Here is a 23,082-nt window from a genome sequence, read left to right on the forward strand (position 1 = left end):
AGGACCAAATCATGACATCCCAGATGTATTTGACGCTGTCATATTCGATTTTATCTGTATGTCATGGTCATTATCATTCCACAGTCAAATTTGTAATCCTTTTCTCTTAGGCTTCCAACGTGTGTGTGCCATCTACATAACTGCAGATAGTTGATATCCACGTTTGTCATTAAAGCAAACGAGTATTTTAGATTCCATTCAGTTGTTACCGGCTATAAAATCTCAGCCATGCTCCACAAATCCTAATGTACTTCATTAATTCAAGCCATGTCCTTGATCCAAATGCCTGTGGCGGTCTGTCGGCGCTGCGGTATGTTAGGTGAGTGTTGGTTGTGTGCGTGGATTGAGTGGCCGAAAGGCCCAATATTTCTCTCGGCAAATGACCCACTTGGGCTTTAGGACATTAGCCGGGTGAGGATCTCAACAAATTACGCCATCTGCACTTTGTGTGTATCCCCACAGCTCTAGCTGACTCGCGAGGAAAAAACAATGGATGGATTACTTCGGCCTGCATAGTCGCATCAGTGGTAAAAGTCCCTGGACATTAAGAAGACCTATTGTGTATCATAGAGGTTTGGACTGATCGTTCTTAGCATGGTCGTTATTTTGTATAGGAGCATTCAATCCTGACAACGTGAATGGTTAACGTGACCTCTCTTGCGCTCTCTTCACAGCACTGCATTCATCAGAGATGTTTTCACATACTGTACAAGTTCTTTCCCTGAGCATGAGAGAGAGAGACAGACGTAGGGAGGAAAGAACGGCGACATTAGTTTCCTGTTCATGCTGCGTTTGTCGTGTGAAAAGTGCCTTCTTTTATTGAAAAAGAATTGCACTCCGTTTTTATTGTTTGCATATCACATTAAAGCCGCGTTTCATTCTGCGGGAGAAACGTTGCGGAAGCGCCAGCCATTACCGTGATTGATTTTTCGGTCGGCAGGCGCGTGGCTGTGCTAGATCCATCACTCCTTCCCTCTGCTCTTTGCTCACACTCTCGCAGAGAGCGAAAAACAATCAGCCCGCTTCTCCCCAGCAGTGAGGCAGCGCCGCCTCATTCTGTTTTGGGTGTCTATTAGCTTCCCCAGACTTCAATAGATTATAATAATAGTTATTGTCCCTCGTGTCACATTATACATATGGGTTGATGCTGCGTCCCGGTTAAAGTACATTTTAGCTCATATTGTGAGACTAGTTGCCCGTCCCTAAATCGCACTGGGAGAAATCTAAGCTAAAGGATTTCAGCACTTATTTCAATTATGGGGAGCTAACTCTTATACATGCTTTCCTGAGATATTTTTACGCCGCAAAGCGATGAGAAAACAACACGGTAGTTAAAGATGTGGTGCAGAACTGCCTCTGCTGTGTAAATAACGTTTAGTGAGAATTGTTGACGGGAATCGCTCGACTTGTTTAGATTTGCAGTGAATCGTGTTGCTCCTCTGGATCATGTGTGTTTTTAAGAGATTTTTTGTGTTTCTTGCTACAGTTGTTTATAGGTCAGGTAGGTGCGACTCTGATCATGCAACATTAATAATACAGAATAATTGCAGCACTGTTTTCGACATTAACAGGTTTAACATAGCAACAAATCGTTTGAGTGCAATTTTTAGATAATAAAATACACATCATTATTACGTTAAATATGAAGCGATATATTTATATTACCTTAGAATGAGCTATTTCTATCTACGTACACCATGGGTCCCCATAGATGGAATCCGCCATGTTGTTTCTACAGTAGCCCTAAACGGACAAACTGCTCTACATAAAGCATTTTATATGTGCGTTATCTTCTTCTACAAATAAACGAAAACGCAACGACATCTTGGTTCTTGTCAGCCAGTGTAGTGCTGAGAAAGGGAGGGTTGGAGAGAGCCGTTGCTTGCAATTCGCAACCTCACCGCTAGATGCGACCAAATTTTATACACTGGACCTTTAAGTCAATTAAGACCAATAAAGAAATATTTTCTTGTGACGTTATTTATATAGCTGTAAAATGGCCTAATGGATGTGTATTATTTATTTTAGTTTTTGGTAATTTCTTTTTTTCTCAATCAAAATGTAATTAGATTCCCATTCCTGTAAGTGATTTTTAAATGAACATAGATGGAAGTACTGCAACATATGCTACCAGGATGTACTTTACAGTTCGAAATTATATATCATTTTTGTCACATTACGGTAATGAGAATTAGATTTTTTGCCTTACATTAATGAGAATGTGTGGGGGCGAAATGCTAAATTGTGATTAAAATATCATTATGAAAGTCTACAATGGTCCAAATATCACTTCTAGTTCATTCATTTTAGAATATATGTACTGAACAGGTGTCTTGTGACTTATTCTGATCATTTATTTATCGAGCTTGGCTTTATAGTACAAAAATAAATCATTTGTCAACGCAGAAACTTGTTCATATTTTATTTTTAGGTGCCTGAAATATCATTTGTAAAAAGCTTATTAATAATCCTTTGATTGCACTAAGCAGACACTTTTGCACAGAAATCATGCTACATTAATTCACTTAAGTGCCTCAGGCAAAATATTATACGAGGAAGACGTTCATTTCGGCTTGTTTTTTTCAGCTGCTAACATGATGTGACAGTGGAAGGTGGAGTGAATCACCTGAGAGAAACAGTAAGTGTGTTGTATTTTTAACTGCTGTATATTAATCATTTTCATGAGGACAGTGAGGTAGAAAGGTTTGGGCACTTTTTTTGCTTTTTTATTTTGATCCGTGATGTTATTGACATGTGATGACGCTGTTTTTTAGGTGATGAAATATAAACCAATGGCATGTCAAAACCTGGTAGAATAAAGTCTGTAGTTTTTTCATTATCATATTGTCCTGCAGTGTTTGAGCTACACACCTTCATTGGTGCTTCAGATAACGTGACACTTTGATGAGAGGTATGGCATAACTTTTTTTTGAAAGTCTGGTAGACAGTAAAAAAAGGTGAAAAATATCTTGCATTTGATGTAGGACCTCTGTCAATCTGAGGACCGGGAGACCATCGTTTGTATTTTGCGACTTTGAAGCTCTAAGTAAATTGTATCAACACCCTTAAAGGAATAGTTCACCCAAAAATGATATTCTGTCGTCATTTACTCACCCTTTGGTCATTCCAAACCTGTGTGACTTTCTTTTTTTCGGCAGAACACAAAATGATGTATGTTGAAGACCGTTTGTAACAGAAAACCTTTGGTCCCCATTGATTTTGTGTCCATACAATAGAAGTCAATGGGGACCAGCGGTTTTGGGTTACCAACACTTTTCAAAATGTTTCCTTTGGTGCATATGAAAGAAAGTTACACAGGACTGAAATTTACAAATGATAAAAGACTTTTAATTTTGGGGAAATTATTCCTTCAACACCCTAGAAACTACATAAAATGTGTTTAAAACTATAAAGTAATGCAACGCCACTTGCAATGGCGAACAAATAGACAGCGCTCACATTTTCTTTAGGATAATGTACCGTAAAAATCTAGTCATAGTTTCTTGTGGTCCAGTTTAGCAACTTGTCTCCTGCTAGCTTTATACATTTAGCAGCACTTGAATGTTATTGATGTGGAATACAAACAAAGTTTCATTTTACAGCTGCTGGAACAGCCGTGTGTCTTTCCCAGACGTTCAGAGGCTAGAGCTTTTGGCAGCTCAGTCAGTTTCTGAAATATTATTGGACATGATTTACCGCTTAAACTGATAATACAGTGTTTTGGAAAGCTCTCACGCTCACAAGTCTAGCATCACTGACATAACATGAATCCATTTATTTCTTATAGATATATTCTCAGTAAAGGCTTGTTTATCTCGCACATGGCGTTTGTTATTGTAAGGATGTGCTCAGAACTCGGCCTCAGTTTATATTGGTCGACTGTTATTTAGATAAGCGCCCTGTTTCAGTTAATAAGCACTTTATGATCCTTTTAAGCATCCGGGGAATTGTACCAAATTTCTCTCTCCCTCCCTGTTTTTTAGAGAAAGTGGCAATGTGGTAGCTCCCCGCTGTGGAGGTGGACTCAGCCCTGAGGCTGAACGTATGGCCGGCGGCCTGATTTGTGCAGCTCTTGACAGAGAGAAGCAGCCCAAATTTCCCCCTGTTTTGCAGTCTGCCGCTCCATGTGTTACTTATATTTATAGCCTTGGCTGTGGTGTCCGTGCACATAATGGTTTTAACACTGGTGCCACGATTTTCAATATAAAACACTTTAGAGTGATGGCGAGAGATTGTGGATTTTTGCGCTGTTCTTGGGGTTTGAATAAGGGCCGCCAATCGTTGAAAAACTTGACCCCGTGCTTGAGAAAACAGAAAGGTGATATTTCAAGCTTCACTTGCTCTGCTGGGAAAGTTATTATTATTTACATATCGGTCTGGAGGCAGGATTATTTGTGTAACACGTCACTTTATTTTTGCAGTATCTGGATAGAAATTAAAGTATGGTTTGTGAATAGATCAGAGTAAACAGTTGAGCAGGGCTACACGAACAGTTAAAATGCTTTGTGCATGATTTTATCTTCATAAATATATTGAATCTATATAATTATGTAAAGTAGATGATATAATTATGGCACACCTTTCAATTGATAATATTTTCTTCGTGACAACTTGCATATATGCACATGTATTTCTTAGGGTTTTGTGGTTGCTTGCTACAGTAGGGTTTATACAGCATATCACCGCACAATGTTGAAGAAAATATGCAATACAAGTTTTTTAAACCACTATATTTAAATATATTTGAAAAACTTCTTTCTGATTTCACATAACTCTGTTATCTGGGTTAAACTAAAACTTTGACTGTATTTAACTTTTAGTATTAATGATATAATTTGCCATAGCAATATTCATATTGCAATGCATTTTTGCAATATTTTGATCATTCTGATGTACAGTATTGTGTAGTCCTAATATATGTAAACGTATTTATTTAAAAAAAAAAACAATTAAGAACAATTTCATACAAATCATTTCATGTTGCATACAAAAGCTTTTTCTGGCTTGTTTGCTAATAATAGACATTCTTTATTAGACATGTTTGCACATTTGCACTTAAGCAATTGTTTCCATTCTATTAATAATTTAAATACATTTTAAATATAATGTATATTTACCCTTGTGTGGTGTTTGGGTCTGTGAGACCAGTTTACTCAACGTTTACTTAAAAATATGATGCGATGTATTGTTTTTCAATCTTAGACATGAATCAGTATTCATCACATATTATAGATCTTTCTTTTTCTCTCAAATAGCTAATAGTGCTTTTTTTCATAAATGTATATTAACCGAAAATGCACAAAACGTATTAACCATATATGCGTCTATGTTGCTTGTAGTAGAGATAAGTACTTTTACATCATTTGTTTTATTACATAAATTCACGAAACCCACAAAAACTGGATGAGTAACAAAAACATACAGGGGATAAACATATTTATTTAAAGAAAAGGCTGTTTTGCAGTGCATGTTGCTTACAAAAGCTGCTTTTTTTTTCAGAGAACGAATACAGAACAGCAGCACTCCTTCTCCGTCCATCTATACAGTTGTGTAGCTGTGGGTCAAATAGCAGCACGCTGGATCTGGTGCTGTGCGGGAGTTATTAGCCCTCTGTGGAGCGTTGCCCTGGGTTACACACGGAACAATGACATGCTTTCAGTTAACACCGGAGACACTAGGACCCAGTGAGGCGCTTTCCTCCTTGGCAGGCTCTCTTAGTTCCAGAGCTCAGTGAGCGCTCTCAGAACAGAGTGAAAGAGAGAGAGAGAAAGAGCCAGGGAGAGAGAGAGAGAGAAGCAAAGTGAGTGCTCAAGCCCACTGTGGTCACTGCTAAAACACTGAGAGAATCTGAGAGAAATGGAGGGATTAACCAGTCGGATTTAAAAAACCTGGAGCTCATGCGGAGGCAGCCAATCGCAAAACGATCTGGATTATAAGGTTTGTGTATGATTGATAATTCTCGCTGTAATCTATAGGGGCTTCCTGTTATGTCAGGAGTCAACCGGCGTGGCATAGAAGCAGCTGGGACCAAAGGGCCGGTGAGTCTGGTTACATGTGGGACATGCGCTACTTACAGCGGGTGAAACATTGTGACAGCCGAGACAGGAGAGAGGGCACCCTCCTGTCACCAAACCCCCGCAGTCCTGGTTTAGACGTCCCCGCGTGTGAAGGTCTTCTCTTCGGTCTTCTTCGGTCTCTGCAGTCTCTTTTCCTCGCTTTTTTGGGTCTTGAGATGAAGAAACATCTCGCCCATGTCAGGTCAGGGCACTCCGTTCCAGCCGCGATTGTTTGCGTTTGATGTTCTCAAGTTCAGCGCCCGGGGCTCCGCGAGAGGAACTTTGCTCCGAGACTTTGTCAACAAATGCGGTGTTAAATAGAGAAGCCACGGAGTGAAGTTTAAATGCGCTCGCTGGGTGGAACACAAGGCGCTGAACCACTTGGAAGCGGGGGAGAGCTTAAGAGGGGACGGAGTGCAGAAGTGAGCCACATCGCTCCAAATGAATTTTAATGCTTGAGCTTAAGAGACAAAGGTTGTATTGGGATGCTGTGCAGTTGGTCATTGCTTGTGTGTCTATGTGTTTGCATTGGATATTTAATGTTAAGGTTTAAATGTGATGTAGGACTGAAATAATGCCAGTTCTTTACTTTTATTGGAATTTAGGTGAGATTGCAAAATGGGAAAATTAAGCCTCTGCAATCTGATAAATCGCAGTTCTCCAGTTCCAGTGTCTTTGCTCAACAGCTGAAGGTCCTGCTCTGAATGCACTCTCTGTTGTCGGTCTATGTCAGCTTTTTGCTTCGCAACTGTAGTCTTGTATTCTCTGCGTTCGTTGGCATTCACAAGAATGAAGTTCTAGGCTTCTAGTACACACTCTGCTTTTAAATCAAAGTGTGTTGGGAAATGGCACAGCGTCTGGATTTATTGGGATTTAATCTATTCTGTGAAAAGCAAGTTTGATTTCTCAACTATTCATTTGACTGTGATTTCAGTTTTTGACAGGGTCTTACTCAGTCAATCTTAAAGATAGCAAGATTATGTTTTCTTAGAATGTTCTTTATGTCACGTTGGATCGTTTTATGTGGAAAACAGGAAATCGCCTAAAAATGACTTCACAGACTGGGTCGCAAATCTGGACTATGGTAACCAAACTGTTTTGCTGAGCTCTGAGATTTCTGCGGTTGTCTGTCTGAAAGTCTCTTTACCACAGTGCCACGGCAAGTTTGTTCTTGGAATCTGAACTGCTGAGCGTTTTCCACACGAGTTTCCATCTTCCTCTAAAATTAAAATGAAATGGCTTGATAGCCGTGTCTCTTTGGAAAACCCTTGGCACGTAGAGCGTTTTGCTGGAAGTATGAGAGATTTTAAACTTTGTTTTTATATTTATGGTTCTGTAAATGCACGCCGTACAATGTTATTTGTTGTTTAATGTGAATTGGCGTGTCGTACAGTCGTGTAAGTTTACATTACTCTTCCCCCCACCGACAGCAGTTTCCATGGCCCCCTCGTGCGGTCGCTCCTCCCTGCCTATAGCACGAGCTATCTCCGCCTATGAAAACACAGCGCGTGATTGGCTGATCCTGCAGATGCACAGGAAGTTCAGGGTTTCTAATAACCACCCAGAGACACAGTTACCATAGAGACAAAGATAAGCCCCCTTGCTAAAAAAAAGGAAAAAGGGCTGCATGTCATCACAGCAGAATGCAGAAAGCGTCAGCTCTCTCTCTCTCGCTCGCTCGCTCTCTCTCTTCTGCCAGTTTTCCTATTAGCAGCTGCTCAAAGCTTATAGCCCCAGCCGTATGAAGCGTTGCCTCAGGTTTCCATCTCTCGCAGCTCTTCAAACGCACTTAACACGCGCTTCTCTTTTTACAGACTTTGCATGTCAATAAAATTCCGATGTGTAAACTTCCAGAGACTGTTGGCAGGTGAGCGTACAAGGCTTTTATCAAATCTAAAGCATTGACCCACGGCTGGAGGGCATGTGCTGTTTTGCGCGTCCCCCCATCCATCCCGCCGATGCCGGCAGGAGCCATTTGTGTGATGTGATGTAATGGCAGACTGTGTGTAATGCTGATACCTCCAGCTGGACGTTAATTGATTTCAGGAGTATTGTTGGGCCGGTGCAAAGACCAAGAGCATTTGAAGGTCTTTCCCTCAGTCGTTTCGGCTCTGACTCACGAGGCGGCCCACACTTTGGTGTCCAGTTCTCTCTGTTTTTTTTTCCGATCTGCTCTGTTTTAAGCGAGCCTCTCTGTCAAGTTTTCCTCAACTGTTGGAGGGTAGGCTGTGGGGGCCGGGGCTGAGCAGAGAGGACGCGTAATGTGCCGAGGGAAAGCAGAGCCGGCGGTGAAAGGGCTTCCTGCTGATGGTTGCGTCGTGTTATCTGAGGAAAGGGCCTGTTGGCAGGAAACGTGTCAGCCAGTTGTTTTCTTTTAAAGTAAGAGGATGCGCCGCGGATGGCTTGTTTTTGTCTTCGGCGGGAGGTTTGGAGAGGGGAGGGAAATCGCTTTGCTCTGGAACTTTGCGAAATTCGATACATGTTGCCTTGACAATTTTTCCTCAGTCGCTACGTGCCGCCGTTGTCATCGCGGCGTGCGAACAAAGCTGAGATCTTGCCTCTTGAAAGATCTAATATCCTCGAGCAAAACTGTACGCCCCGCCATACAGCAGACACCCTTCGGGTTTCTTTCATATTCAAATGCCGTACAAATTCCTGGCCAGTATTCGACTATTATATTTCTGATTTGGTTGTCAGTGCCGTCTTTTTTGAGTCTTGGAAGAGGGTTTAAGCGTGTCCCTTTACAGCCGAGGCCTCCTTTGAGACTCCAGTGCCCCTTTAAACTCCATCTCTCATTTGGCACATTTGCATTTCGGGAGATTAAGCTTCAGAAGTTTCTCAGTGTGGTGGGTGGCTGCCGGCCCGGGGAGCGCAGAGAGCCTGTATTATTTGAGCACGCTTGGCCGCGGGACGAGACCAGGGCCCTGTCCGTCCGTCACAGTTGAGAGGGGAAGTCGGCCTGCCAAGGAGGTCAAGGCGCTTTTTATTTTGAAGCAATGGAGTGTGGGGCTTCTCCGCGGTGCGTCTCGTCTCTTTTGTCTGTCTGAAATCTCGTAACAACACCCAGTGGCTTGTCAACGGACCGAGTTCGCGCCGCCCCTCATGAACATTAAACAGCACGGCAAATCAGAAGCGAGCGCTCGACGAGGCAGAGAAAAATGTCAAAACATCAGACGACCAGACAGGCAAAAAAACACCTGATGGGGAAGAATAGAAAATATGCATGATGGGTAGAATTTGTGTCACGGCGAGTTTCGCTTAACGCTCTGCTGTCGATTTTTCTCAAGTGAATAAAGAAATGGGTCGATTCAAAAATTCCTATTAAATGTTTTCAATCCGATACGGCCGAATTCTCAAGGGTTGTGAAAGCGTTCGAGTCTGTGATAAAGGTCCCCAGTCAAAATGCATCTCCTCATCGGGTGTTCTGTCGCGTGTGACTGAAAGCGTCACGTCTTCAATCAAAATGAGCCCATACATCTTCACCCCTCCACCGTATCTCTCCTCTATCGCTCTCTTTCCCTGGTGACCTTCAGCTTTTTATTTTATCTCTATCCTAGTGATTAAGTGTCTGGAATCCATGTGATGATGGTGGCAACCTAATGAATGATAGACTTTTGGCTTCAGTTCCTTTGGGAAGCACATTTACTGCTTGCTGGTGAGTTGTGAAGCTCTGTCTTAACGGGGAAGAGCTACAAAGACGTGCATTTTAATCCACAATTAACTTTTATCAAATTGAATCTAATAGGTCATTATTTTTGCTCGCTCTTCTGTTCATACCCTTCATTTGACCCTTGGCCACCCTCCTACGCCACCTTTGCTTAGATTTTTGTGCTTGCACGACAGGGAAAAAATAACTGTAAATTTGATGTAAACACTCGAGTCTCCAGCAGAGAAAAATAAGAAGTGTAACTGCTGCCCAAATGGCCGGCCGCTTAAGTCCAGTGTGAGTGCACGGCCGACACTGAATTCACTGGAATTATATCCCCATCTGACCACTGCCGATCAAATAATAACATGCTCCAGATCTGTATTGACACTTAAGTTCACAACTGGGTCAAAAGACCTCATGCTGGAGGAGATGGAAGATTGCGTCTCAAAATGCTTAGGCTGCTGATAAATAACTTGATTGAATGTGTTTTTTTTTTGATTGGATTGAATGATGGGGCCGTTGTGTTGCAGGAACAAGTGATACGCTAATGCTCCTATCTGTAATTTGTGATATCAGACATTAGCTGTACAGTTGAAACGGTGAAAAGCTATTCATAAAATATTAGACAAATGCCATAAAATAAGTACTCAGCAAAGTCGGTATCTATTCGGGAATGCACCCCTATTCAATTTGTAATTTTAATATGATTCTCTGTAAATCTAGGGATGTTCAGTTGATTTATATAAAATTTCATTTCTGAGTTGAATGAATAGCTTAATTGATTAAATAGTTAATAAATGTTAACAAAGTTTCTTGGCAAGTCCCCTTTTAGAGTGTATTTTTAAATATTTGATTCTTTCAGATTTGATATTTGATTCTTCTGTATTTGTATCATCATTTAATTGAAGTGGTGATTTTAGATTGAAGCATTGGCAGTTTTTGTGTGTCTGTGTGTTTGCATGGTGAGTTTTCGTGTGCTTGCTTGTGTGTGTGTGTGTGTTTTTGTTTGTGTGTGTGCATGCGTGAGTTTGTGCTTGCTTGTGTGTGTGTTTTCCTTTGTGTGTGTGTGTGTGTATGAGCGTGTGCTTGCTTTATTGTGCATATTTGTTTGTGATTGCTAGTTTGTGCGTTCTTGGTTTTGCGTGCGTGTTCTTGCTTGTGTGCTTGTGTGTATGTTTGTGTAGTGGGCCAGGATTCTGAGACTGGTGGATCAGTTGTTAAGAGAGCTTGCATTGTTCATACTGATCCTATTGTCCTCTATTCTGCAGACATCAAGGGCATTTAAAACCGTGGCTTTACAACCAGTGGATGTGGTTTATTCCTACTTACAGCGAGGGACAGACACTCAAGGACACAGGGACGCGTCATGCAGATACCATAGGTCAGCTTTCATAGACAACAATTCAGCCACTTTAGCAAAACAAATCACAGTCGACTGTTTCAATCGGATGAATTAGATATTTTTGACATTTGTTGTGTGGCGTCCTTACAGGCAGTTTATTAACAGCAATGCACGTCTGCTGCTGGCTTCTTATATACCCGCCACGTTTCTTGCTCATTTCTGAGAACTCCCAGCGGAGCTGATGCCCTGATTGTTTGAGAATCCTGACAAGCGCAAACCATCCCAGAGTTCAGCTTGAACACATCCTCACAGGCCGGATCTCATTCGGAAAACTCGAGAGAATCAAGTCATTTCCATCTCCTCTCCGGGTCTATCATCAGTGTCATATTTCATTGATATTGCTTTCATTTTCGTTCTGTCAGGGAGGGCACAGCCCCGCTGTCGAGCATATAAACAACTGTATTTTACGGATCTCACGTTCAGCGGGGTTTCTCTCTGCTTCATTTTCAGCACACTCTGGGTGGAATCATGCACTTTCTTTCACGCAGATACACCCTGCGCCCTATCACGAGACAGAATGTCTCTTCTGAGAATGACTGACACCTCTGAAAGTCAAAACACATTCCGAACATTGTTGACATTCAGGCGCCGAGTCTGCATCGATTTACTCCTCGCACCAAAGCACGAAACAGGTGTTTTATCACACTGAATGATGTTGGGTTTTGTCAGTTATCTTTATTTACTCAGAAAGTGTGAATTCTTGCTGGTGGCTCCCTTAAAGCTGCTCTGCATTCAGCGCTTTTAATGTGCAAATCGTCTCATTCACCACTGACACTTCTTCTTAAAGCAACCGTCTGTCCGCCTCTGCTTTCACGCTCTCCGCTCGCCTCTCCGCGATAACACTTTTCTCTTTAGCTTTACTTAGCGGAGTGCCCCCAGCCCACTTGACCTGTTTTCATTCAATAACTGTTCATTTAGCCTGGAAAGGAGGGGGGGCCGTTTCTGATGCGACGTCTCAGCTCCTCGGATTTTATGAAGGAGCTCATCGGATGAAGAGGGCTTATTGGAGAGTTGGTGACTTGGTGGAACCCCTGAGCCCGGCCTGAGCCCTCATTAATGACAAGGAGAAGGGGCCGGCGCTGATGAGCCTAACCCCTCGAATTACCTCTTGCATTGTAACGCTTGTTTGATTTATGCCGGATCGGGTGTTGATTGCGAAAGGACTCGGAGAGCTCTGGGAGAGCTCGCTTTCTTTAGTTTATCAAGTGCGATTATCACTTCGGCTGCTCGTTTTATCAATTGTCTGATTTTTTTGATGTGGTGGTAACGCAGCCTGTCAGGTCGGCACGGATTCTGACAGCCGTGTGAACATGGGTCCGGTGACTGACACATCCACAGAGGGTGATACGCACCAGGCCATAGCAGCAGCAGGAGGGGGAGAAAGCGTCCCACTGTCTCTCAGTTGACAGCTCTTCTGTTTTGCACTTCTTGTATTTCTTTATCCGCTCCTCCTCTTCTTTCAGAGTCTTGGTGCATCAGCATCTTCTGAGGTGGACGATCTAATCAGGACAGTATCATTTCTCTCTCCTGCGGCAAACTTTGCTTCGGCAGCACCTGTCAAAGCTCTCCGTCGGAGGAGAGGTTGACTTTGAAACCCAGCTAATGACCCCAGACAGATTTTCTTTATAGATCTTTAGAGCAGAGCTTGAAGAAAGGCGTTTTGACCTGCATGCAGATTCAATTCGAGATTATTTTGCCCAATTTGCACTGTTTCTAAAGGTGTACAGATGTTTTTTCCTCATATAAATGATAGCTAGCAACACTGTTCGTATAGATGTGACAGAATTATGCTCTTCATAGTTGACAAGTGAAAGATTGATTTGGGTTTAAAATTATTATTGTGCCCACAAAATGAATATGCTTCAAAATGAGTTTAGTGTTGTTGTTGTGTTCAGGAGTGCCGGTTTGCCTTTTCCAGTGTTGCCATGACATTATCAACAAGAACAAACTTTGGGCTTGTGATAGTCTCGCCAGTGTTTGTCTAAGATAAGTGAAAAAGCCAGGTCTTAAGATTCCTCGACAACGCACCAAAACAAAGCACAATGAAGAGACCGACCTCTGGCCAGCCGCTGTTTGTTTAGTATCTGGATTTATTCTCTGTCTGCAAAGACGTAAAAGCGTTTCCGTATTGTTTTAACTCGGTTATCAAAGAAAACGGCCCTTCCAGGACCCTGTCCTGACGTTTGGTCATATTTTTCTACGGCGAAACAAATTCAATTGAAAATGTAATTCTGTTTGCGAGGGGCTGATTAACAGGCCAGTGTTTCACTGGGGACAGTTTACGGCGTGGTAATGAAATGACATGTATAAATTGTCATCTGACACAGAGATTAAGCCAACCAGAGCGCGGTGAACATCAGTGGAGCATCTTTCGGTTTATAGCCTTAACCTGGTAGCCTGTAAAACCGAGAAGCATTAACAGTGGTTTTTACCTCAAGGTTACCGCAAGGACTGACTGCAGAACATTCGCCCACAGCCGTTCCATATGCTGCCCAAGCACTAATTCAGGAGGACCTGGTGTTCCTTATTCCGAGCGATGCGATGGGGAGATAAGCAGTTTTTTTTGGTCCGTGGCTGCGCGATATTAACCTCCGCTCTAATTGCCTGTGTCAGCTGTGGGCAGGGACAGCGAGGCGTGATAACTTAATGCACCAGCCCCGGATTCCTGCTGACTCAAGCACGCCTTGTGTTTTCCTGCGCCTTCCCTGGCCCAGGACGACGCTACAGAAATCTAAACAAGATATATGTTCCGCCAGAGTCCTGCGTACACTCTTAAATAGTTTGTCATTGCCGCTTCCGAATCGCTTTGGAATTGCGCTTCCGGGATGGTTGCGGAGACAAGAAGTCCTCGGGATGGAAACATATGGCAGGCGGTTACGTGTAATAGGTGTGTTGCTGGTTAATTAGCACAGGATAGTGACGGGACTGTGTTGTCGTGGCCCCGGCCTCATGCCTTTTGTTTATCTGGCAGGCGATCAGGACGCAGCTGCGCCGGACCGGGCGGACACGTGTGCGCGTACACCTGCCCGCTCATCTCCTGCTAATCAGAGCAGATTACACTTCGCAATTAGTCTCCCAACAGCTCATCACAACACTCCAAGACCAGAGCTCTCATCAGCTCAAACCAGCCGTACCCGGTGCCAACTGCATACGATCTTAAGCAAACCCTTAGACTTTGGAGCGAGAGAGAAAGAGAGCAAGGTATCACTTGTAGTTGGCTTTTCTTCCCTTGCCAATTACGCATTCCACATCTGTTTACGGCGGGTGCGCATGGTAGGGGGGTTCGAGGGTGCACTCTTCGCAGGGCCGTTAATCTGTCTAGATCGAATAAAAGTCGTCAGCGATGATAAATCCTGCCTCGACCATCAGCTATGGACCCCAAGCTTTGCCGTTGCTAGGCAACTGTGGCAGAGGAATATTGTCAGATCTTATGGCACCGTTTTCTCACCAAAGCTTTGGCAGAAGGTAGAAACACCTGACTCCCTCATATTAGGCGCTCTGTAAGATGATGTGTGTGCAGATGATCAAACTCTGAATGAGAAGACGTGTATTCCGATCTCCCGCTCGGGTTCGAGGATAGCTCTTGGTCACCGTGCCAGAATTAGAACAGGAGGGAGGACCCTGGGGAACGAGGACCCGCTGTGGATCCTGTTATCCTTCATATTTCTGTCTCTCTCCTAATACATTTGTTTCGTGAAGGGCTTAAACGGTTACATTATAAGAAAAATAGTGAATGAACATTTAAAACTTATGATCATTCCTTTCATGCCCCCCCATCAGATCAGATTCACACCTCCAAAATCTCTCCAAAACGAATATGTATCGGTGCACACGGATTAGGGGGACACGGCCTGTTTGTTTTGCGTTATAATCCAACAGACAAAGACTTCAGTCGTGCATTGAATCATCAGTATCATGTCTCTGCATTACAAAGCAGCTGTTTTTCACCATTCCTGCATTCATTATTCGTGTTTTTGCAAATGACAGCTGGGTTCACTCGCGTTTTCACCTGGGTCGAATATTAACTTCTGCCACGGGCGCAATTTCCATTTAATAATGCTAGGGTGTCCAAAAATGGTGGAAAAAAAACTGTTGACACAGGTATTTACAATTTAATAGTGTTCACCTTTGCACATGTGCTGTTTAATTGAGGAATAAATAATTTGCAACCATTTAACCTTATCTGCAAATCAAACGCAATGAATAATATTTTAATTATGCTGCGCCAGCACCGGCAGCGCGCGAGTGTTGCGTGTGTGATTTGACTGCCTAAATTTAGTGGTGCAGAGAGCAGCTGTTTTACTCACCTCATTAAGGGCTGTATCCTTTACAGATGAGCAGCGATGCTCAGACATTAATTCACACGAAGCAGCGCTTTTACTTTAGAGTCTGATTACAGATCTGACTGGAAACACGCTCCCACACACATTTTAGATCCCAGACGTCTAAACGTAATGTGAAATCAAAATGGACCCCGTTTCTTTTTTTAAAAGTGTCCTCTGTGTTATTGTGCATGGTTCATCACAGTTTGTGAACAAACAAACATTATCTTTCACTGATAAACCATGCATGATAGGGCCACAGATAGTGGTTTTTCATTGTTGGTTTATGATACCAAGTGCATTTTTAAATTGTTAAAGGTTTGTCTGTATTTGTGAAGACATTTTTATTAAGTCGGTCCAGAACACACATCCCACACGTAAATAGACAGAATGACCTCTTTGTCAAGGCTATTTAACAACATAATAACTCTTGTTTTATGAGATGTCAATGAATGTGGGGATATGGTAAGGGAGGAAAGCAGGTCAAATGAGCGGGAGATCTTAAGATTGTTCTTCACTTGTTGGCATTTTTGTGTAGCAGTGATATGGACGCTGGTCCTCTGGTTATAACTGTGCTGTGTGCTTAATGCAGGAGCACAGTCTGACACTATGATGAATGATAGCTTATCTCGCTGACCACAGTTGACCTCGGGGACATATTCAGTTGGGTGAGTGTGTGTGTGTGTGTGTGTAGCTATAGCTGTTAAATATGACATATCCCCCGTCTGGGACTTTGGTGGGTGTCCTCATTTAATAAATTCAATTTGGTTTCCATGTTCAATATTAGGATTAGTGTGTAGTAATTAAAATAATTTTGTAGCATATATGTAGATTATTGTATGCTTGTTTGTGTGTTTATGTGATCCAGGTGTGTTAATACAAACAGTTTTCTGTGTTTATGTTCCCGGTCAAGGGATTGTTCACTTAAAAACTGATTAACTTTCTTCAGCAGAACACAAAAGAAGATCTTTTTGATGGTTTATATGAGACCAATGTTGGTAACCAAACAACACTGACCCCCATTGACTTGCATTGTATAGACAAAAAACCACCATGACATTTCTCAAAATATCTTCTGTTGATATACACAGAAGAATGTCTTGCAGGCTTTCAATGACATGAGGATGAAAAAAGATGACAATGTTTATTTTTACAAAACAAAATACAACAGTTAATGCAAGTTGTCTGTATGCTGGCTGTATACTGTGCTCTGCCTGGATTTGTGTTTTCATGCAAGTGTGATGGCAGAAATGTGTTTTACAATGTTTTAAAGAGCATCTTCATTATTTTCGTAGCTGTTATGATCTTATATAGAAATGCGAACGATTTGTTTTTCAGAGTTTATATTTACTCTGTAGGTTCATGCACATTTGATGCTAAATTAAATGTGCCGTGTTCACTTGTATGCACACTTTTATTTAGATATGTATTTATAGGGCTGTCACAATATCAGATTTTGCTGTTGCAGTATTTTCTCGCGATCTATCAGCTTTTTAATGGAGAAATAATTGTATCGGTCAAATCCTTCATAAATTTGGTTTATTGTGTGTTTTCTCCCTTTATGGCCAAAAAATCACACTTTAAATTTGAGTGTAAGGATAAAGGCAAAAGTTTAAACAGGTGCTGAGCTATTTACGATATTATCATCTGTAGAATAACCACAAATTGGATAATCAAGGCGGTTAATATCACTATTATGACACCCCTAGTATATATATGTATACATGTAGTACGTTAGTGTGCATCTGTAGGTATTTGTGTGTATTCTGGAAAGTGTGTTGACACAAATGTGTTTGTGTGGTGTTGGCGCATAAAAACAACGGTGCCATCAGCACCGCGTGTGTGTTTTATGTTTATGTCCCAGTTTGTCATTGTACAGGGGGATGCTGGATGATTAGAGGTGGATCCCGAGGTACAGGAGACGGCATTATCGTCGTTGCGTGAATGAATGTTTCTGATCCAGCCTCTGTGATTAAAGATTAAGACTGCTTTACAACCTCATCTAGCAGGATTTCAGCGGAAAGTCAGGAATCTGCTTCATGGGCAGCCGTGTTCGGCACTGAGCTGTGATATACTGAGAGGAGTTGTTGAGAGACCTCACTCTTTCTTTCTCAGAGGACTTTAACATCACCTTGTTCTCTCTCTCAGTCCACTGCTTGCCCTGATAACATCACATTCGCTCTCCGCTAAGAGAGGCTTATCACTGAGCCAGGACTGCCATTGTGTTTACGGCTGTGCTTTGAATCAGTGAGACCTCTCTAATATATATCTGCAGGGCTCATAAAAGAGCCGGCGTATACCTTTTATTGACTCCTCTGGAAGACATAGATCAAAGGGAATACGCTCTGAAATGCTTGCGGTTGGGGACGAATATAGCTTAATTTAAGAATGAGCGGTTTGCGTGCTGTCTTCCCCTTCCAGTGGTAAATGAGGACAGCGGACGTTGTCTCCGTGCAGGGGCTGTGTGTCCTAAAGTCTGTCGCTCTGTTCCAAAACCCAGGGAGCTGCCGACAGAGGCAGCATTTTAAGACGTCAGGGATGCGCTCCAGACACCGAGGCTCTTCCAAAAGCAAGGAATTTTAATTATGCTGACTCCTGAGGTAGTTTGATCATTTTAGCTAAATCCCAGAATGCATTTTGACAAGCACGGTGGGTAAAGTAAATCTAGAGGGCGAGGCGAAAGAAATGACATATATGAAGCTATATTTAATCAAATGCTCAAACTGTATTTTAACAGTTAAGCAGTTTTAACTATATGACTTATTTTCTTATATGCAAAGCAAAAGAAGATATTTTGAGAAATGTCCATACAATGAAAGTCAATAGGGTCCCGTGTTGTTTGGTTACTAGCTAGCATCCTTTAAAATATCTTCTTTTGTGTTCTGAGGAAGACAAAAGTCATACTGTTTTGGAATAACATGAAGGTGAGAAAATGATGAATTTATTGAAATCAGTTGGATGGAGTGTTCCCTATAAAGACAGCAAGGCAGCTAACTAACTTTTTGATCCGAGCTTACGTCTATGTTTATAGCCTGCTGTCCTTTCTCTCTTTACTCTCTCTCTCTCTCTCTCTCTCTCTCTGTCTGGTAATAAGTGCTCCCGCTACAGGCTCCCAAAGGCAGCCAGACTGGAACAATTATAATCTTCTCAGCGTACCCGAGACCGTGGCCCCGCCCGCATGTAACTCCATTAATTGCATTGTCACGTGTTATTGAAGCGAGTGGCAAAGCCGTCTCGAGTGCTGTTTACTAATGAAACGGGTGGCGCACAGAGACGTTTGTGCCCGTTTAACGGGGCTATTAAACTTAAAGCAGCCATACCGCGATCCCTTGCTCCTTATGGGATTGAGGAAAAAGAAGGGGGAAAAACTACAACTGAAAAGTTCCCGTGAGGCGCACCTTCATTAGGAGCCTGTTAGAACCGGCTGAGTGAACGGGAAGAAGTTTCAAAACCTTCTCCTTAAGCACATATCTTCTTGGTGGTTTAGTGCAGAACTTCAGAAGTGGAAAATAGAAAAAGGTTTGTGGTGCATTACCGGGGGTTTTAGGTAGATGGTTTTCTACAAAATGTTCTTACTTTCTTTGTGGAAGTTAGTCGACATGAAATCAAATCATGTTTGCTTACGTAATGTTTTAAGAGTGCATGATTATTGCGAAGGAAAGAAATTTGCGTGATAGCAGTGTCGTTTCATTTTTGGGGGGCCCCATCTTAAAAATGAGGGGTCACTAAAAAAAAGTGTATATATATATATATATATATATATATATATGACATTTTTTTTTATTGAATATTTTAGGCACTTGTAAACTTCGTATCTGACTGCTGTTCTCTGATCAGCTGAACTGAGAGGTTCTGGTGTGCCGTGTCTTAATTTTCATTAAATGCCCTCTCCCCCCGAGGCCTCGCATCCAAGGACTCAGCTGCTAACTGGGTTTCCCTTGTCACAGATGCACAGATAAATTCAATTTCCTCTCTTGGGTGTTCTCCCCAGGCCCTGAGCCGACTCTCCCAACAACTGGGACTTACTCCATCATGCCGCAGCCTCAGGTTGAACAAGGTGACTGGGATACAGTTACCCATCATCCTCCTGCGTTTTCTTGTCGAGTTGTCCGTACACGTGTTTGAGCATTATGCAGACATTTTTCTCCGCTAGCGCCTCTGTCATTGGGATTAGATTAGCCTGTAGTCTCATGCCTGGTTGCTTTGCTGTATTAGCTGAGCCCCAGCAGGGCAGTGGCATTCATGGGGAGATGGCCGGCTTCTACAATAGAGATAAAGCTGCTGGATTTCAAATCACACCATGCTCACTGACCTTCTGTGAAATGTTAAACCTCAGCTCGGCCGGGCTGCCATCTGGGAAGCATCGCAGAGACGATAGAGACCTGTGGGAGCAGAAATCTGAGAATTAGAATGTCAGGGTGTGCAGAGGTGTGTGTGTGTGTTTAAAAGCATAGTGGTACCCGGGTCCATTTGATTTGCGGGGCGATAAAACTGGGCTCCGTGTTGTAGCGAGTCGTATGCATCATCGCAACAGCTCTGTCAGATTCACAGCGAATTGCACAAGCTTCATCTGTACCGGGGTGTGAATTGCAACTTTTGTGTTTTATCGCTATATGTCTTCTCTGGCCCCAAGCAAGTCTGTCCCGGTTGGTGGCTTTTTAATGGCTAAAGATAAAAAATGTTGATGCAAAGTTTCAAGGTTTAATTCAAAATATGAAAATAAATTGCAGTCTTGCTGTTGCTCGGTTTAGTGGTCACCTGATATGGGTTTTAAAGTTGTTGATGTCTGGCGGTGTCTAGATAGCAGGGTTTCTCATGGTGTCAAAATTTCCAGGTTAAATGCAAGTTAAAGGATGCTTACAATTACACATCTTTAACCCCCCTCGCTCTTCTCTTCCTCTCTCTTTTCTTTATCTCTCTATATTTGTATGCATATATACACACACAGTATATACTGTACACATAAATCGTTGCTGTCCTTATGAAACCTTGTATGTCCAAATCTGCAGTTTTTTAGGAATAGAAAAAATACAGCTTTTTTTAATAATCAAATACAAGCACTTTTTAATACGTTTTAGTGGTTCGATTCTTGCAAAGCCCTGTGAGAAAACGTGAGATTTATGACAAAAATAAAAATCACATGGAGATACAAGGTTTTCGGATGAACAGTGATGATAAATGGTGCCAGCAAATAGACGGCAGTTATATCGTCAAAGCATATTTATTACAAATTTGAGAAAGAAATATCACTCTGTTTTTAGCTTTGGTTGATCAACTCCAGATTCCTCCAATTGTTGATGTGCTTGGTATGTAGGTCTGTTATTTAATAAAGGTTTCCCAACACAGCACTTTGGATATTTTAAATGCCTCTTTTGGTCCAATTATGCTTTAGGAATTAAATAGACACACAAAGGAGGCTGTAAATGACTGAAAATTCCAACGCTCGCTGTTCATGGACAGCATGACCCCAGTTCTTAACCTCTCTCTATTTAGCGATGGAAACTGCTTTACGCCATGAGGGGGGTTGGTAGACGTGATTTAGGTGCATGAAATGTGATTACATTATGGATATAAATCCACATTGATACAGCGTTGTGCTTTTATGGAGATCCATTACAGCCTTTATTTCTCAGCTCTTGTTCCATTTGTAGCTTTCTTTGTTCCTCAGGTGTTTAATAAGAAACAATGGGCAAAAAATGAAAACAGGTTGGTAATATGCCAACGCGGAGTAAAAATGCGTAGTTTTAATGGGGTCTTGGACTCTGATGGAGATGATGAGAACTAGCGGTGATCCTCTGGGGTTCACGGGTGAGAGAATTAACACAGCTTGTCACTCCGTCCTACCCATCCTCTCGTTACCAGGGAAACGGACGCCCATGTGCCTCGGAGTAACCGTGGTGACACAGTTGCCGCAGCAGCCTGACTGAACCTCTTCTCGCAGAGAAGCCAAGCAGGGTAGGAAGTGGAGTCTGTATTTGCAGAAGAGTGATAATCTAGCCTAATGACCTCTATGGGGAAAATATATGCCGTTTTTGACAATCGCAAGTCTTTGTTTCGCCTTTAATGAGCTCTCAGCTACTAGGTAGAACATTCACGGTAATCTGCTTACTGGGCAGCGTGAGATAAAACAATTTTGGAAAATCATGGGCTAGCTTTCTGTGCTCACATTCGAGCAGGATAATTTGGTTGTGAAATAACAGAATTTACCCTTGTGCCGTTGTATGAAAGAGGCAAACATGTAATTTTCAATGAGTTGTTTTGTACCTTATTTATGTTGCAGAGAGTGGAATTGAAGGCTAAGGAGACAAGAGACATGCAACCAGGGGAAAGGAGACTCTTTTCTGCCAGACCTTCATTAATATCCCAGATGTGTTCACTTAGATTGCTGTCTGCTCTCACCTCCTTCACGGAGGGTAAAATGAGGCTGTGCTCAGGGGTTGGGGGAGAAGACATTCCACGCATTCAAGGCAGACCTAGAGAAGGAAAAACCTCTCTTCTCTCTTAGACTGCAATGAGATCAGATCAAGAGCTAATAGAGTCTTTTGCTCAAGAAACAGACCCCAGTGATTCAACGCATCACCTCCATAAAGAAATTCGAACAATGTCTTTAAAGTAGGCTCGTTCATTTTATAGACTAAAGGAATTTTAGCAGTTGTCTCATTTGGCATTTTCTTAAGGAAGAAATGACAAAAAAAATCAATATTTATTCACACTCATGTCATTCTAAACCTGCGCGAGTTGTTTGTTTGGTTACTGCGCGAGTAACCAAACAACATTGAAACCCTTTGAGTTACATTATATTGACAGTAAACCACTAACAGATTCCTCAACAAAAAAAAAATAGATCCACAGAACAAAGTCACTTTTTTAGCTTGAAGAATGAAAATAAATGATAAAAAAATGAGGTGAACTATCCCTTCAAATCACCCGGTCAGCGTTCTGACCCCCCATGTGTGTCACCTTTGCATTCTCTCTGAGAAACCGAGGATGATTTTTATGACGGTTGGTTTTATTAATGCTTTTTTATTGTTGATAGAACCGTTTAATAGAGCCGTTTTACTATTGCCGTTAACAGAGCTCATCTTTCATGAGGTGCAACAAAAGTCAGGAGAGCACTAATGATTTTTCATGTTTTTCCTTCAGGTGTGCTCTCAAACAACGATTCAATTATGTGAAACTCCATTTCAGTCTGTTTGTGCACAAAGTTTTGGCTTTGATTAAATACTCTTGGGTAGATTCATCAAAAGAGTGGTTGTAAATCATTTCCGCAAGTACCAGCCCATGATAACTGCGTTACGCCGTGGAAACTCTTGCTCAATATCTGGCTCTGGGCGAAACAATACTGCTGCACAGACGCGCTGTAATTAAAAGCTGTGTTTTCAACCAGGATAAATAGGCCCAATACAACATTTTAGTTTTTTTTCCCAACAAAGATTAAAGCCCTTTGATTGTTGCGTGCGTAATTGAGGCTATTTGAACTCAGAGTTGTTGTTTTGTGGCTGCTTAGTCGAGCCTTTTGAGTCCGACATGGATTACGCTCTGAGGTGTGTGAAATCTCTACCTGCTACTTCTCTGTCGTGCGCCGATAAGAGAAGTGCTTTGAAAACAGGCTGAGTGCTGCTATTTACTGCCTCGGAGGCGAAGAGAACGCAA

The 23,082-nt window shown here is 42.2% G+C and overlaps 1 protein-coding gene across 2 annotated transcripts in view; it reads left to right on the forward strand.

Annotated features, from left to right (window-relative positions):
• Positions 1-5,764: 5,764 nt before the first annotated feature.
• foxn3 (forkhead box N3) overlaps positions 5,765-23,082 on the forward strand; it is a 71,796-nt gene continuing 54,478 nt past the window's right edge. Inside the window, exon 1 of one of the 2 annotated variants that reach the window (XM_056767128.1) lies at positions 5,765-5,937. The gene's annotated coding sequence lies outside the window, so the exon portion shown is untranslated. Of the gene's footprint in view, positions 5,938-5,971; positions 6,479-23,082 lie in introns of those variants that run through there. The other variant, XM_056767130.1, reaches the window with a different exon arrangement.

This window comes from Triplophysa dalaica, chromosome 15, assembly GCF_015846415.1.
Source record: "Triplophysa dalaica isolate WHDGS20190420 chromosome 15, ASM1584641v1, whole genome shotgun sequence".
NCBI lineage: Eukaryota > Metazoa > Chordata > Actinopteri > Cypriniformes > Nemacheilidae > Triplophysa > Triplophysa dalaica.